Source organism: Equus asinus, chromosome 22 (assembly GCF_041296235.1).
Source record: "Equus asinus isolate D_3611 breed Donkey chromosome 22, EquAss-T2T_v2, whole genome shotgun sequence".
Classification (NCBI taxonomy): domain Eukaryota; kingdom Metazoa; phylum Chordata; class Mammalia; order Perissodactyla; family Equidae; genus Equus; species Equus asinus.
The window spans coordinates 26,775,623-26,795,066 of record NC_091811.1 but is presented as its reverse complement, the minus strand read 5'-3'; positions in this window follow the sequence as shown (position 1 = coordinate 26,795,066).

Sequence of the window (19,444 nt, the reverse complement as noted above, 5' to 3'; positions counted from 1 at the left end):
AGCTATGGGCTTTACATAAAGGGCCTTTATTATATTGAGGTATGTTTCTTCTATGGCCAATTTCTTGAAAGCTTTTATCATGAAAGGATATTGGATTTTGTTAAATGTTTTTCCTCCATCTTTTGAGAGAATCGTATGATTTTTATTCTTCGTTGGGTGTTCAGGAGTGTGTTGTTTAATTTCCATCTATTTGTGAATTTTTTAGTTTTCTTCCTGTTATTGATTTCTAGTTTAATACCACTTTGGTCAGAAAAGATACCAGATATGATTTAAATCTTCTTAAATTTATTAAGGGTTGCTTTGTGATCAACGTATGATCTATCTTAGAGAATATTCCATGTATGCTTGAGAAGAATGTGTATTTGGTACTGTTGGATGGAATGTTCTGTCTATTTTTGTTACTTTCATTGGATCCATTGTGTTTTTCGGGTCTGCTGTTTCTTTATTAATTTTCTATCTGAGTGATCTATTCAGTGTGGAAAGTTGTATATTGAAGTCCTTTACTATTATTGTATTGCCATCTATTTCTCCCTTCAGTTTTGTTAATTATTTATTTTTTTGAGGAAGATTATCCCTCAGCTAACGTCTGTGCCCATCTTCCTCTGTTTTATATGCGGGATGCCTGCCTCAGCATTGCTTGATAAGCGGTGTGTAGGTCCGCGCCCGGGATCCGAACCAGCGAAGCCTGGGCTGCTGAAACAGAGAGTGCGAACTTAACTGCTAAACCACTGGGCTGGCTCCTGGTTTGGTTAATATTTGCTTTAAATATTTAGGTGTTGGAATGTTGAGTGCATATATATTTACAATTGTTATATCTTCCTGATGAATTGACCCGTTTATTACTATATAGTGACCTTCTTTGTCTCTCATGACTGATTTTGACTGGAAGTCTATTTACTCTGGTATAGGTATAGCACACTCCTGCTCTCTTTTGGTTACAATTTGCACGAAATATCTTTTTCACTTTTTTTATCACCATTTCACTTTCAACCTTTGTGTGTCCTTAAAACTAAAGTGAATCTCTTGTAGACAGCATATTGTTGGGTCTTAGGTTTTTATCCATTCAGCCACTTTGTGTGTTTTGATTTGCAAATTTAGTCCATTTACACTTAAAGTAATTATTGATAGATAAGAACTTACTATTGCCATTTTGTTCATTGTTTTCTGACTATCTTTTTTGTTCGTTTTTACCTTTCTTCCTCTCCTACTGTTTTCCTTTGTGATTTTTTTTCTTTTTTTGGTAGTGGTATGCTTTAATTCCTTTCTCTTTTTCTTTTGTGTATCTACTATAGGTTTTTGTTTTATGGTTACCATGAGGTTTACATAAAACATAGATATAACAGTCTATTTCAAGTTGAGAAAAATTTACCTTTAATCTCATAGAAAAACTACACTTTTTACTTCTCCTACCTCTACATTTTATGCTATTGACATCATTTAAACTATTTTTATATTATGCATCTATAACAAATTTTTGTAGCTATAGTTATTTTTAGTATTATTATTTTTTAACTTTTATACTAGAAATAAGGGTGATTTGCATACCATCATTACAGTATTATGGTATTCTGTATTTGACTATACATTTTTATACTTTTATATGTTTTCATATTGTTATTTGGCATCCTTTCATTTCAACTTGAAAAACTCTTTTTAGCATTTCATATTTTTCTTTTTTTTTTTTTTTTTGCTGAGAAATATTCACCCTAAGCTAACATCCACTGCCAATCTTCCTCTTTTTGTATGTGAGCTGCCACCAAGGCACGGCCATTGGCAGATGAGTGGTGTACGTCTGCACCCAGGAGCTGAACCCAGGCCGCTGATGTGGAGCACACCTAACTTAATCACTAGGCCACCAGGGTTCATTTTTATGGTTATTATTTCTTTATTAAACTTCTCATTTTGTTCATGCATTGTTTTCCTGATTTTGTTTAATTGTCTCTCTGTGATCTCTTGCAATTCACTCAGCTTCTTTAAGATGATTAGTTTGAATTTTGTCATGCAAATTGTAAATTTCCATTTATTTGGGTCTGTTACTGGTGCTTTATTAGTTTCCTTTGGTGGTGTCATATTAACCTGATGCTTTGTGACTCCTATAGCCTTCCATTGGTGTCTGTGCATTTGAGGGATCAAAAACCTCTTTCAGTCTTTAGTCACTGATTTTGGCAGCTAAAGACCTTTTCCTGTCTGTGTCCCTAGGATGATGGAATTACCTCTGGAATCCAGTCATGTTGGATTGGAGCTGGTTACTAGGCTGTTGCTAGGTCCGCAGTGGTGTCCACAGTTGGTAGGTTGTTACCAAGGGCTTGAGTGGGCATGGATCCCGTCTGTTCCCTGGATGGATGGGACTGCTTCCAGTACCTTGTTCAATAGGTTGTCAGTGGAACAAGTTCCACTTCAGGGTCCACAGCTGAGTCCTCGGACAGTGGACCTATTACCAGGTGCATGGAGGGTCTGTTCCCACCAGTTTTCTGGGAGGGCTGCTTCCTGGCCACTGAATATGCCCCTGGGTGAGTAGGACTGGTTCTGAACCATAACTTAGAGGGGATGGAACTGAGCCTCAGAGATGTTTCATGTTCCACAGCCAACACTGATGTCTGCAGATCTAGCTCTGAAGGTATACATGAGTATACCACCTACCAGGTCCCTGGGTGGGCTGGACTGGTCCGTGACTATGGCTGGAGGGGCTAAAGCCAAGTATTGGCCCTTTCTGGAAATACTAAGGCATAGACATAAGTGTTTCCTGCCTGGTCCCTGTGCTGATAGGACTGCTCACACTATGGCTGAGAGGGGCTGGAATCAGGTATTGGGCCCTTTTAGGATCTCCAGGGGGAAGATGAGGGTATCTCCCATTGGTTCCCTTGGCTAGCAGTACTGCTCATGGACTGTGGCTAGGAAGTGCTGGAGCTGAGTATGGGTCTCCAGGAGTGAAGACAAGAGTGTCTCCTACTGGGACCCTGGGCTGGCAGGTCTGCTGGCAGATGGTAGCTGTGATGGGATTAGAGCTGAGTATCGGGCCCCTTAAGATATCCAGGGGCATAGCTGGAATGCCTCCTGATGGGTCGTGTGCCAGCAGGACTGCTCATGGACTGCAGTTGGGACGTGCTGGAGCCAAGTATAGTGCCCTTTCAGAATCTCTGGGTTGCAGATAGGAATGTATATTACTGGGACCCAGACCCTTCAAGACTGCTGGCAGACAATTATGAGGAGGCTGGAACCCAGTATAGGGCCTTTCCATGATCTCTGGGGGCACAGAAGGAAATGTATCCTGCCTGTTCCTTGTGCCAGCAGACCTTCTCACTACAATGCAGCTGTAAGGGAGCTGATGCCTAGTATAGGGCCCTTTCAGGATCTCCAGGAGTACAAATGGGAGTGTCTCTTATAGGGTCCCTACGCCAGAAAGACTGTTCATGGACTCTAGCTGGGATGGGTGGGAGTCCCCCCACTTACAGGGCCCTTTCAGAATCTACAGTCTGACTGAGTTTGGCAGGCTTACCTCCAGGCGCTCCCAGACTATAGCTGAGAGGGGCTAGAGCTGGTTCACAGGCCACTTTAGGGTCCATAGCTGGCACCAAGGTCTGTATGTCTATTACCCAATGCACAGTTAGGCATGACTCCTCCTGGATTCCTTAGCATATGGTGCTGGTGACAGATCCAAAACCAATAAGAGCTGTAGCTGAGTTTCCATGGAAATGCGTGGAGCTGTTTCCATGTCTGTAGCCAGGACCACAGTTGGCAAGTCAGGTACCTGGTTGTGAGCCTGCCTTCTCAAAATGGTTCTCCTTCGTCTTGGAGGGCACCATGGTTTCACAGTCTCTTACCTGGCTCCCAAAGCTCCCTCAAAGGTACTTATGTCCATAGATGAATGCCAAATTATTGTTGTTGAGGGGAGCATACATGTGAGGGATGTCTTCTTTGGCCATTTTTCTAACACAACTCCTAAACAAGTTAATACTACTACTACTTGTTCGGAAGCTGGGTTTCATTTTATCAATGTCAGTGAAGCAAGATTCACTTTTCTTCAGTAAGGATAGAGTTTTATTTTCAGTGTTAAAAGTATGTCAGTCATCTGACCATGATGGAGTACTAGGAACCAGATTTGCTCTTAAATATTAAATAACTAGAGACAACCAGACAAAACATATAAAACAATGGTTATCAGATATTGAACAACAATCAGTATGGTACTATGACCCCTGACAGAAGGGAAAGAAATGAGGTAAACCCTATAATTGTGCCTGCTTACTGCCAAATGGCAGGTTCCAGGAGGCAGTATATACCTACAGAGCTTAGCAGTTTCATTGAGTTGAGGAGACAAAAATTAGTTTGAGGAAGCCAACTTGATAAGAATCTGAGAGATAGAATGCCTGGATGAAGGGAGTTTCACAGAGAGAAAGCTCTAGAGATCTTCAAAAGGGTTCCCTTTAGTCTTTGGCTGAGTACAGATCTTTGCATGGTGAGAGAAAATTATGCAATGTTGGAGAAAACTCTAAATCAATAGGCCAAAAATTGGGGGGGAAGTACATGGGTCTGAGAATAGTTTGTATTTCCACCAGCTGGAGTGGAAAGACCTTGTTATACACAGGGCATCAGATAATACACAGGACTTCAATAGGACGTTGTGTCAGTTGTGAGTGTAAACTAGCCTGAGACCAGATTGCTAAGTATATGCCTAACAAAGCTTAAAAGCAAGCCTTAAATTTTTTTAGCTGAGTCCAGGTAACTTGATTTTGTGCTAGAAAAATGCCCAACACACTATACAAACGTATACAACAAAATCCTGCACCAAACAAGATTTTACAATGTCTAGCATCCAGTGAAAAATTACCACGAATGCTAAGAAATAGTAAAATATGACCCATAAATAGAAGAAAAATCAACCAATAGAAACAGACCAAGAAATGACAGATGATAACATCAACAAATAAGGAATTTAAGATTGCTGTTATAAATATGCTTCATATGCTCAAGAAGGTAGAGAAAGACATGAACATAATGAGGACAGATGTGAAAGATATAAACAAGGCCCAAATGTAACTTCTAGAGATGGAAAATTCAACATCTGAAATAATAAGAAACTGAGTAGGATTGCCATCAGATTAGAATTTAGGGAAATGACCAGTGAACTTGATGACATAGCACTAGGAAAGATCCAAATGAAGCAAAGAGAGGGAAAAAGACTAAAAAGACCAAAATGAAGAAATAATCAATGACCTCTGAGTTAAAATCAAACAATCTAACATAGACACAATTGGATTCCAAGAAATAAAAGAGAGGAATGGTGGGACAGAAAAACTATTTGAACAAATAGTGTCTGAATTTTTTCCAAATTATAAACCCACAGCTCCAAGAAACACAATAGACCTCAAGGAATAAAACGCAGAGAAAACAACGCGATGGAACAACAAAATCAAATTCCTGAAGAGCAATGACAAAAAGAAAATTGTAAAAGCAGCCAAGGGTAGGGAAGATGGAAACACATGTACAGGGGAACAAAGATAAGAATGATAAATATAATTATATAATTTTAAAGGTATGCTGTGATAAATTGAATGTGTATATTGTAAATCTTAGAACAACCACTAAAAACTAAAAAAAAAAAGAGATGTAGCTAATAAGTCAATATAAGAGGGAAGCATAAGAAATAATCCAAAAGAAAACATGAAAGGAAAAATAAAGGAACCAAGGACAAGTGAGATAAATAGAAAACAAAGATCAGGATGGCAACTATAAACTTAATCATATCTATAACTACATGAATTGTAAATGGTCTAAATACTCCAATTAGAAAGCAGAGATTTTCCGATGGGCTAAAGCAAGAGCCACCTATATGCTGTCTATGAGAACTCACATTAAAAATAGAGATACAGATAGGTTAAAAGTAAAACAATCTGAAATATATACCATGCAAACACTAACAAAAGAAAGTTCAAAGGGCTACATTAATATCAGACAAGGCTGATTTCAGAGCAAGGAAATTAACAGGAATAAAGAGAGTGTTTTCATTAAGATAAAGGGGTCAATTCAAGAGGACATAACAGTTCTGTATGTCTATGTACATAATAATAGAACCTTAAAATACATAAAGAAAAAATGATAGAAATGAAAGAAGAAATAGATAAATATATATAGTGGGATATTTCAACTCTTCTTCCTCAACAAGTGATAGAATGAATATACAAAAAAAATCAGTAAGGATATAGAAGATGTAAACAACGCTATCAACCAACTTAACCTAATTGATATTTACAAAACACTTCACTGAACAAAAGCAGAATAGACATTCTTTTCAAGTATACACAGAACATTCATCAAGCTAGAGCACGTTTAGCCATAATATAAGCTTAAGCAAATTTAAAAGAATTTATGCAGAATATTCTCTGACTTTAACAGAATTAAAATACAAATTATTCCCAGAAAGATGATTGAGAAAAGGCCAAATATTTGAAAATTAAACAACACACTTCTAAATAATCCGTAGATCAAAGAAGAAATCAAATGACAGATTAGAAAATGTTTTGAAAAGAATAAAAATGGAAACATATCAAAATTTGGGGGTGCAGCTACAGCAGTCCTTAAAGAAAAATTGATTGCACGAACCTCTTATATTAGAGAAGGAAAAAAATCCAAATCAACATTATTCTGATACCAGTAATACTCTGATAATAAACCCTGAAATGTAAGATTACAAGGAAAGAAAAATACAGACCACTATCCCCTATGAACATAGAAACAAAAGTCCTTAAAATTTTAGCAAGTCAAAACCACATTTACATACACATATACTGTGACCAAAAGGGATTTATACCAGTAATTGCAAGTTTGGCTTAACACTCAAAAATCAATTAATACAATTCACAATTTTAACAAATGAAGATATAACAACCTTATAATAATCCCAATGGATTCATAAAAATAATTTTATAAAAATTCAATACCAATTCATGATGTTAAAAGCCAGAAAGTCTCCCAGCAAACTAGGAATAGAGGAGACCTTCCTCATTCTGAGAAAGCGTATCTTCAAAACTTCTAAAGCTAACATCAGACTTAAGTTGAAAGATTCAAAGCTATCCGCCTAAGAGAGGGAATGAGGCAAGGACGTATGCTCTTATCACTTCTATTCAAGATTATACTGGAGGTTCTAGACAGTGCAATAAGGTAAGTGAATGGAGAAGTAAATTGTTCTTATTTGCAATTGACACAATCATCTGTATAGGAAATCCTAAGGAATCTACAAAAACTAAACACTATTAGAACCAATAAATGAATTTAGCAAGATCAGAGGACATAAATTCAGTGTATAAAAATCAGTTGCATTTCTATATACTATCAAAGCAAAATTGGAAAATGATTTTTACATCCACTTACAATAGCGTCAATAAACATGAAATATTTAGGACTAAATGTCACAAAATAAGAGTGAGACCTGTATCCTGAAAACTATAAAACATTATTGAGAGAAATTAAAGAAGATCTAAATGAATGGAGAGCTATGCCATGTCTTTGAGTTGGAAGACTCAATATTGTTAAGATATTAGTTCTCCTCAACTTGATTTATAGATTCAACAAAATCTCAATCAAAATTCTAGCAGGCTATTTTGTAAAATTGACAAACTGATTCTAAAACTGATATTGAAATGCAAAAGGACCTAGAATAGCCAAAATAATAGCCCCCAAAAAATAATTTTTGAAAAGAAACTTATACTACTTGCTTTTAAAAGCTTATTATAAAGTTATGCTAATCAAGATAGTATGTTATTAGTGTAAGGATAGACTTAGAGATGTATGGGACAGAATAGAAAAACCAGACTTAGAACCACACTTATATACTTGATTGATTTTTGACAAAAGTACCAAGATAATCCAATGGAAAGAATATTCTTTTCAACAAATAATGCTGGAACAATTGCATATCCCTCTGAAAAATAAATAAACATCAACCTATATTTCATATCATATACGAAAGTTAATTCTAAGTTGATCATTGACCTAAACATAAGAGCTAAAACTATAAAACCTCCAAAAGGAAACAGGAAAAAATCTTAGTAACTTTTAGTTAGGCAAGGATCTCTTAGCTAGAATACAAAAGCACAAATAAAAGCAAAATTAAACATTTTTCATTTTAAAAGACTAAGAAAATACAACAGCAAGTCAGACTTGGAGAAAAATATGTGGAAAACATATATCTCACCAAAAATGTATATCCAGAATGTTTAAAGAACTCTTAGATCTCAATAACAACAAATAATCTGGGTAAAATAGTGGGCAAAAGTTGTGAATAGGTAAACTCACCAAAGAAGATATACAAATGGCAAGTAATAATTACATGAAAAGATGGTCATCATTAGACATTAGGGAAATGCAAATTAAAACTGAAATGTATTATCAGTACACACCTAGGAGAATGGCTGAAATTCAAAAAAACTGACAATATACATGTTGGTGAGAATGTCCACAGCCTGGAACTCTCACACGTTGCCAGTGGGAATGCAAAACAGTACAGACATTTTGGGAAACAGTCTGGCAGTTAATTATAAAGTTAAAGATATATTTAGGATACATCTCAGCAATTCTATTCATATGTCCCAAGACAAATGGAAATCTATGTCCACATAAAGACTTTTCTGCTAACGTTTATAGTTGCCAAAAACTGGCGACAACTCAATTTTCCATCAATAGATGAATGAATAAACAAATTATGGTATGTGTACACCATGAAATACCACTAATCAATAAAAAAGGCAAACTACTGAATGATTCTCAAAGCTTATACTAAGTGAAAGAAGCCAGACACAAGATATCACATATGATAAGATTCCATCTATACAAAATTCCAGAAAAGGAAAAAGATAGTAGAAGATCTGTGGTCACCAGAGTCTGAAGGTAGCAAGTGGGAATAGACCACAGAGGAACTTAAGGGAAATTTCTAGAGTTATAGAAATATCCTATATCATGATTGTTGTGGTAGTTATATGACTACCTAGGTTTTCTAGAACTCATAAATTTGTAAACATAAAATTGGTTTATTTGTATGTAAATTATATTTCAAAAATGCTTATTAGAAAAGGAAACATATCTTTCATTCGGGCATTCACAAGGAGAGCAAGTCAAAGAAAGCCTTTCTGAAATCTGTATAAACAAATTAATATTGCAGAATAGGCCTTTAATTTGCATCTTTTCCACTCTTAATAAAGTATCAATATTTTATTTTAAAATAATAATTTCATTTCAACTCTCCATGTTCCTATACCTTTTCAGGATTACTGACCTGAAGTAACCCCAGTCAACAGAGACCCATTACAAGTGAATGTGTCATTATATTTTCTTGTGAAGCCAAAAACCACTTTATTTTTCCCTAGGAATCATGAATGAGTGTTTGGACTGCTGAGTTTGGGAGTGTGTATACGTGTATGTGTCTGTCCAATATTTATATGTTTTATGAGAGAATAAAATAATTTGGTTTGTTCTATAACGAGCATTTTTAAGAATAAAAACCTCACTGTTTAGTAACCTAGGGGAGTGCTTGATGATGCCTTCTTGATGTTCCTTTATGATTTATGAGAGACCCTATAAACATTTTCATAAAAACTCCCACTCTATCGTCATCTCCATCGTCTCACTGTTTGGGGAAGCATGGGGCTTATTGAGAAAAGCCAGGTAGGGCATTGAAACAAATAGAGGATACTGATTGCTTCTATTCCCTGAGCTTCTGAGTCAATCTATACACTGGCAGTGTCCAACTACAATTTATGGTCCTAACATTTGCTTGTAAATTGGCTTTTTGGAATGCTGGATGCAATTTCCCTGGAAAACAAAGTTATAAATCATATTTAGGTCTCACAGCTAGTCCATAGCAGCCTGTTTAACCCATAATGTAGCACTTTTCTTGGTGAGGAATACATTAAACATAACATTCCAAAAGGGGCAAATATCTTTTCAGTAACCTCTCATCTCTTCCACACGTTCTGGTATCCCCCTGTCCCTTGAACCCTTCACTATACACCTTCCTTGGTGAGTGGGGCAAATTAGGAAGTTTTTTAAAAGGATGATTAATAACACTAACACATTGAACAAGTGATATTTCAAATACCCTAGGAAAGTGAAAAGAAACATTTTATATAGAATAGAGGAAGGATTCTTTAGAAAAGAAGCATGCAGACACAGAAGCAAGTACAATTTATTGGAGATGAGCGCCTGTCAACTGTCTATAAACACACAACAGACAAAAGGATCTTGGTGATTATCTAACCTGCCAGCATTTCCGAAAATAATGTTCTTGAGTCTATAGACTGCTACTAGTTGTCCCTTTAAAAAAAAAAAAAAGGAGGATTCCATTTCGAATGAATTTGAAAAACAGCATGTTAATAAAAGAAAAGCAAGTTTCATTATAGCAAGACTATGGTGAGCTGTCATTATGCTAAAGAATGTTGTGACTCAGTAGTTGTCGCCTAGACTCACACAGTGATGGTGATGCACCTCACGGGACTAGTGTTCTGTGAACTACTTTAGGAAATAATATTTTCATCTTATCTTCAAAGAACCCCTTCTACATCATCAAGGCTTGCCATCGGAAAGGGAGAGTTGTCTGCTCTTCAGGAGGGTTCCTTTGTAGGATATCCTGTCCATTTAGTGTGGTGCTGCCCAATAAAAATATAGTGTAAGCCATATATGGGAGTTAACAGTTTCTATTTTAAATTTATTAGATTGTTATTAATTGCCCCAATTTAAATTAAAAGGTTTACATTTAAAGTAAAAAAGAAACACACGGAATTTATTTTAATATATTTTATTTAACTCCATGTAGCTAATATATTATCATTGCAACATATAATCAATATAAAATTATTAATTCATGAGATATTTCACAACTTTTTGTACTAAGTCTTTCAAATCCGCTGTGTACTTTACACTTACAGCACACCTCAATTTGGGCCAACCATATTTTAAGAGCTCAATAGCCAAAATGGCTAGTGGCTACTATATTGGATGGTGTAGCTTTAGAATATTTTAAAATCTGTTGAGTTTTAACCCTCCTTGATTTTGAATAAATCTAGTCACTAAAAAATTGAAATTAGAATCCTAAAATTTTAAACATGGATGTGTTCTTAGAAATCACATAATGCAATCCTCTTCATTCTACAGCAAAGTAATGACATAGTGCTGGGATTAGAACTCAGGTCCGCTTGATGGCTAGGTTACGTTCTCCTGACACCTGATATATTATACTGTTTTAAAACGGAAACACTAGGATTTGAATTTATAAACAGAATTGCTGACTTTACCTTAAGAAGGAATCTCTACAGAATTCCCTTTAAAAATTGTCCACCTCCAAAAAATTTAATAAATGATTTTTTTTACTAAAAATTCCATTTGCAAATGCATTGTCCGGATTTCGTCTACTACGTAAAATGATACCACCTGTTCACTTTTAGTACCAAGCTAAAAACAGGGCATATTTTGTAGATTAAGGAGTAACTCTTGTCTATTACTACATTTTCATTGTATGAAGTAGTTAAGTCAGCAGTACAAACGATAACAAACTCAGCTACCACAGCCAAATTAGTAATATGCTAGTCCTCCTCCATTTCCCTCAGGAGAAGGGGCATCCAGCTTCCATTTATCTGCTCAGCTTTTGTCCCTAAGCCAAATGACATCACTTACAACTTGAATTTTAAAATTCACTTTGCTAGCTTTTCGAGCCGACTTATTCCACCAGACCTTGGGAAAAAATAGAAATATAAAAAACAAGATATTTAATAGGCAAATTGAGATTTAATTATTATACAACCTTTGTCAAACTATTTTTCTATGGAAAATTAAGACATTTCACATCCATATTAACTTTCTGGAAAAAGGGGGTCTCTAGTTTGCTAACTCAGCTTTGTTACTCTAGTCTCTAGTTAATAGTAAATATGATGCCTCCAAGCCAACCAAGGTACCAAATGAAAGCTTTTACAGGAGAAAAGCAGTACAATCAAAGGATATGTAAGAACAAAGCATGCCAAGCACTATCCATCCAGGTTTCTCAGGGACAACGACAAAACAAACAAACAAACAAGTTATGCTGCTGTGGTTGTCTTCCCAGTTGAAATTATTAATAGTGAATCAACATCCTGTCTCCAGCTACCAACTTGGCCAGAAACAATCCATTAAAATCTCGAGTCAGAGTGAAGAACAGAAATTATGCTGGACAGATATATGATGCTGATAAATGAACTGATCATGACCATAAAACATCATGAGCAATTAAAGCATATTGGAACCCTTCTCACCAACTGTAATTACTGGGCACTGGCCAACAAACCATATTGCTACATCTGAATTCTGCTTAAACTGAAACTAAGCTACACTCTGGACTGCCAACCCACCAAATGTTACTTCCATATTGCAACTCATGTCCTTTCTAAAGAGACAAGGCTAAATCATGGAGGAAAAAAATCTGAACCCAAAAGAAAGTAGTCCTTTCTCTTGGTACCATCTTGGTCAAAACCTGTTGGGAGCACACTAATAGTGAAGCATCAGATCCCATCTCTACACAGCTTGAGGGGGACTGTAGGAATCCTGGGCTATCCCGACACAGCTGAGCACTCTATTCCCCATGACAATGTTTCTCAAAATATGGCCCAAGGAACACTCTTAATAGAGTCATCTGGGAAGCCTGTTTAAAATTTAAATCTTAGACCCACTCAAGACCTACCAAACCAGAATATATGGGAGCAGAGCCCAGAAATTTGCATTTTAACCAACTCCCTAAGTGATGATTGTATACATCAATGTACACAATGTACAATGACCAGCTTTTCTGTAGGGCCAATGAGGCAGAACGAGAATCTTACATTACATATATCAAGTATCTATTTTCTAAAGAATCTATGAATTTTTTGGAGTGGTGGAGTATCTTTAAATTATTACCTTTTTCTGTTGCCCTACAAAAGGATGTGCCATATCTTCACATGACTATGCAAGAGCCAGAGTTCTCCAATGATTTTAGAGTTGTAAGAGCTTTGTCAAAAGCACCTGGGTAATTTGTATAGCTTCCGGAGATGGAATAAAACTGAGTTTCCAATGAAGCATCTCATCTGCAACTTTATAATGATACTTGTTTAACTAAAATGGTATAAAGAATTCAGGCCACCGTCATGCACCTGAATACTACAGTCTCTGTAATCATCTTGTTTGTATCCAGAGTAGATATTGTCTTAAAATAGCCTTGGCATCATTTTATCAGGCTCCTTTCATGGGCAGTCCTCACTTAAACTGAGCAGGAATTCATCTAAGGCATGGAGAAAAGGAGATAGATACATTAATTTCAGATGCCTCCAAGACAGCATCCCAGAAGGTCAGTTTCTCCCACCATCCTGTAGATAGCTAAACTGCTAAATAACCTTAGTGACATCAGAACAAGAATAGGAGCTTCTGCAATTTATCCTGCAGTGAGGAAAAAGCAGCGCACTCCAGAGCTTGTGAGGAGGTGCCGAGGCTGAATCTTACCTAGAGAGGTTGGTGATTTGTGCTATAGCCTAAAGTTATCTAGGGAAGAGTGAAAATTGTTCAACCTGGGTGTTGGGAAAGACATGGGGAAATAATTACAAAATTTATCTGGGAGGCCAGCCTGGTGGCATAGTGGTTATGTTCTCATCCTCTCCTTCAGCAGCCCAGGGTTCACAGGTTCAGATCCCGGGTGTGGACCTACACACCACTCATCAACCCATGCTGTGGTGGCATCCCACATACAAAATAGAGGAAGATTGCCATAGATGTTAGCTCAGGGCCAATCTTCCTCAGCAAAAAGAAAGAAAGAAAGTTCTCTGAAGCTTTTTCCATCTCAAGCATTCAAATTATGATGCATCATTGGAAGGAGTTTGGATCTAGGCACTGATGACTCAAAGTCATAAAATCTAGAAGTCTCGACCATTTGGAAGGAGGCTTAGACTTAATACTTTTAGTATGCAATAAAGCAAGGCAAATTTACAACCACTTTATTGGAAGTACAGAGGAGCAATAAACCTAAAAATTTCTAGCAAGCAAAGAATAGTATATAGAAATTAATTAAAATATCCATTACGCTAAAGCTTAGTTTAAAAATCAATAGCATTATGTTTATTCAATGTTAAATTTGATTTTTTACGAACTTAATACTTATAAGTGTATTTGACCATCTAGTCTTGTTTTCATCACACAAACAAGGTCCCTGAACTTTTTCAGGGCAAGTTTGTCTAGCATGAGGACTTTCAGAAACTTGAGCCTAATGGCTCAAGACGGAGTACAATATATTTTATTTTCTCCCTTCATCAGAGAGTCCTCCAAATAAATACTGCCTCTTTAACAAACTCCTCTCTGTGGCACATAAGGAATACACGACCTGTATTAGTCAGTACATTTTTAGTCATAGCTCACAGAAACTATGCAGTCTGGCTTAAGCATGAATGTAAAGGTCAGGGATAAGGGCTTCCGGCATGAATGGATTCAGGGAATTAAGCACGATTCTGTCTCTCCCTTCTCTGTCCACAAAACAGAAAAAAACAACAACAAAAACCAGGTACTTGTCAGCCCAGGGGAAAAGGAGAATTTGGGGTGTTATTTTCTGCTGGAAAAAAACCCCCACAAACCTTGATTGTCCTGATGTGGGTATTAGATTCATCCTTAAACGATTCACAGTATTCAGTAGGCTGGTGCTGCCAACCTCTCTGGCTGGTGTCAAGATCGCCTCCACCTAGCTAGCTGGTTTCTCTATCAGAAACAGTGGTTCTAGTTCTAGGAGAATGGGGATCCAGCACTGGGTGTTTTTTGCTCCTAAACCAGTGAAGTGAACAAAATAAAGCTCCATGTGAAACAACCAGTGTGCTGGTAGATGTGCTTCTCTTTGCTGCTGTCACCCAGGGGTAAAGGAGCATCATTTCTGGCTAAAGAACATAGCCTGGCCTGGTGTTTTCCACTCTTTACAGCTTCTACCAGGTAAGGACTCTCGGCTCTCCATTCTTTGTGGATGGGTTGTGACACACTGGTATTTCCTGACCTAGGAAGACATATCCCTATTAGATTTGATGTGGTTTCGTGTCACTCAGCAGCCAAGCTTCAGCTCCCTATAAAAGCACTTCAGAAATTCTCCCCAAGGTCTTTCCCATAATCCCTCTGTTCTAACCCAAAGAAACTGCCTTGAGGGTCCATTCCTGGTTGTTCCAGTCTATATATCCTCTTCTATTCCTATTTTGTCCCTAAAAAAATAAGATCTTTTCAGGTTCTCTGTGTGAATTTTATTTGTCCCATGCCTCAACATTAGCTCTTCCCTTTTTATGGTTTTTGAATCAGAACCTCTGGATACTCTGTGTAGCTATCTGGATTCTCTCTATTAGCAAGTAATACAAATAACAGCTTCCCCCATCCCATCTTAAAATCACGTTTTACTTATAATTCATAACTCTCTGCACACCCAGACTAGCTGTAAATTCCTCTTTCTCCCATTCGGAGGCGTCTTATCTCCGTAAAATACTATATTTGGGGACTCACAATGTCGTTTGTCATATAAAACATGCTCACAGACTTCTGCTTCATTTTTGTTTTCGTATATAGAGAACTCTGGGTTCACATATTAACATAGGACCCCTGTGGAAAATCATTTCTACATCCACAGTCATCTTTCTAGATGAAGGTATTTTTCCACAGTTATTTTCACAAAATAGCCTGCCTGTGATTATGCTGTTACCTGTGCCTGGAACACTTTTTCTGTATCTGCCCCTTTATACTTTCAAGTGCTTACACACCAGACTCCATTTCCAGAAAACTATTTTAAGGAAATAAAAAAATGCAGCAAAGACTTAATCCCAAAGGTATTAAGGTAATTGCACCGTTAAATCTCATAACAACAACAAAAAACAAACGAGCAAACAAAAACAAAGGAAGCCACATATCCAATAATTAGGGATTTGTTTAAAATTATAGTATAGGCAAATAAATTTTATATAGACATTGCAATATTACGGACAAAATCTTTCAAAACATGGGAAAGTGCTTATGACGTTTTTTAAAAGAGACAAATTATACAGACAAATCTCAACCAAGTGAAACTATGCATAAAAAGAAAAAATGACTAATAAAATACTAGTGTGGTTGTCTTTTACTGGATTATGCAGGACTAGTTTTGGTGTTTCCCAGATAACCTGCACATGCATAACTTTTGGATAAGACAAATAAGCCATAGGCAGTATTAAAAATAAATGTCATGTAATCTTAAAGATTCAGCTTAAATAACACTTTTTCAACGAACATTTCACTGAGCTGTCTCCTTTTCCTTCTTTGTATTCACAAATTACTCAGCTTATAATGACCACTTTTTAATTTGCATTGTGGTGATTTATGTTTTGTCAGCTTCGTGAGCCAGATCATTATTCATTTAATTGTAGGAGTCATGCCTTGTTTTGATTGTGGTTTCCATAGCCCTGAGAACACGGTACTCTTGGCACTCATTTGCAGTATGTTGCCTTAAATTGAAAGCGTAATAATTGTAGTTCTCCCAATTTTTAGTTCCTATAACATTTACCTTCTATATTAATGAGTTTCTGAGGATGCAGCTTCCAAAAAATCAAACTACCGTCTGATTCATAAATAAGAGACAACAGACGCCAGCTACTTTGACACAAGATCAGTCTTTGGATGAAAATTGCCAGTTTCCAGAAAAGAGTGAAAAAAAGGGACAACGTACCAGATCTAGAATTATAGCCCAGTGATAAAGCCAAAATTTAAAACTCAGGAACGTATAATCTGCGATCTTTGTCCAAGATGAAAATGTCACATTTTATTTGACATGTCTGTATTCACTCAGTCACAATCAAGGCTTAGTTTTGAGCCCTGATTCTAACCAAACCACAAGCTTAAAAATGTCCTGTTAGTAAAGCCAGTTGTTCGTCTCCATGAGACCCAAAATAAACCAGTTGTTAAGACTTTTTAGAATCTGAGGTTAGCAAATTGATCTGTGGTCTTGCCCTGCCTAAAGGGTGACCTTCAATTGAACTCTGAGTCGTCGAATATGGATACAACCAATTCACATTGCAGGGTTCAGCCTCAGTCACAATTTTGTAATGAGCAGTTTGTCTTACGTCTCCCTCCCTTTCCCAATTCAAATCTAGACTTTCCTTCAGTCTCTCTTTTCCTCTCTCTCTCAGTCTCTCTCAATATTTGCTGTTTCATGACCTGAGCCTACCACAATTTGCTATATAGCAAATGAATAGGTTCACAACTAAAACCTAATTTCAAAATAATAACTTCTTAATTGTATTTCTTAACATCTTGAAGTGAATATGTAATTCACAATAATACTTTTTCAATGCCATTTCTTCTTTTTATTTCTACTATTGCTCCTCTGGCACATTTCTGCTTAAATCCTCCAAAAAAAACCCCCACCTCCCCCACTCTATCTCTTTCTCCCATTCACCCATTTCTCCAGAAACTGAAAGGACAAATCTAAAAGTGATAGACATTTCCTTTGATGGGCAGTAAAAAGAAAGAAACGGAGAAAAGCTGAAACTATCATTGGTGGGGAGGAAAAAGGTAGACACCTGGAGACTGTTAAAAGTTTTTAACTTGCTCACCATGTCTGCCTCCTATAAATGTCTTTGGGTCTTCACATAAAAAAAGAAAAACTCATTTTCACTAATTATTATCAATCTAAATTATTCTTCTTTTCCATTTTCTTCGTATCAGCCATTTGGAAACCTGAAGGCAAAATATAGAAACAAAAGTTAATAAATATTGAGTGCTTCATGTCTGCTAGACATTGTGATAAATATATTTCATGCATTATTTTATTTAATCCCAAATCAAACCTACAAGTTAGATATTACCACCATTTAACAGGTGAGGAAATAAAGGTTTACATAAGGTAAAACTTTCCCAAGATCATTTAGCTACTAAATAATAGCTTACCACAGGTTAAACCCCAATATCTTTGACCCTAAAATCCAAATTCTGAAGTACTATTTTATATTGTATTGTAGGGGAGGAAGACATTTCCTCTATCCAAAGTGGGTTCGTCTGGCCAGAGAACGAATTAAATTCACATGAGACAGAATAGCAAGAGAAAATTAAACAAAGCTTTATGAGGACCATGGCCCGGGGCCTTTCCTCCCGAAGGAAGAAAGGGCACCGAAGAAGTTGGGTGCACAGAGTGGTTATATACCCCCAAACAGGGTGTTTCACATGTGATTGAAATGTCCCTCCCACAATAGTCACAGGATTGCCCTGTCGGCACAGCACTTGATGGACACAGCAGGTAGTGGGTCTGCTATCTCAGTGGGCGTAGCAGGAAGCAACTCTTGCCTTGAGCTGGGTGGTCACAGGTGAGCACAGCAATCAGTTCCTAACCTAAGGAAAGATGCTTAATCCTTAAAGAAATACCAACGTTGGGAGAGGGAGTCGATCATGAGAGATTACCACACAAGTACAGTAAACAAAATGCAGATTTAAGTCCTTGCCTTCCCCATTGATTAAGAGTTTCTAGAGACAAGGTCATCTCTTTTCTTCTTCCTGGTGCAGAAAGGCAGGCACGTTTACATATAGAGATTTCCTTTACAATGTAAATGTCTCCTAACAAAGGGCAAGCAAGTTCTACTTTTCAGAGCCTCCTTCCCTGTCCTGGTTTATCAAAAGCAATCAGCCTCAAATAATCCTCATGCCAAAGAGACATATCTTGGGGTGGCCAATTCCAATCCCCACAGTATGAATATATCAGATTAAAGTATAAGATGTATTAGTTCTTGCTTTATTTCTCAAGCACTTACCTCTACATGTTTATTGGAGAAGAGTAACATACCAAGAAAAAAATTCATGTGTCCTCCCAAATTATATCCTCAGTTGATCTTAGAACCAGCTCCATAAACTCCAGTTTTCAGGAATCTTAGAATATGGCATTAATCTCAGGATCAAGTTTAGTATCTAATAGATAAGGACCATGTCCAAATTGCAGAGTTTTTTTTTAAGAACAATTGGAGAAGGAGGTATTTTGATTAATTAAAAGATGTGGTAGTCATTGTGGTACATTTCCAAAGTCAGATCAGGAACTTGAACTCAGAAAATAGAGACAGCTATCACTAGAGTAAAAGGGAATCAATGAGGTAGCAGCCAGGTATAAGAGAAAAGAAAGGAAAAAAGAAAAGGTAAGAATTTTACCACAACGTAAGGAGAATTGATAGAATTCTTGTTTATGGCTTTGAGAATCAGTCCGTGTTTCTTACATGTCTGTAGAATAAAGATAAGAGATTTTATTCATTGAAGTATTGTTACTCTCAACTAGAAAATCATATATTAAATTTTTACAACAAACCTCTCAAGATAAGGGCAGTGACAGTAATGTCTCCATTTTATTGTTAAAGAATTGGCTCAGAGAAGATGTGTCCAAGGATACCGTGGTAGGCAGAATAATGGCTCCCATTATTGTGAACCTGTGACTATG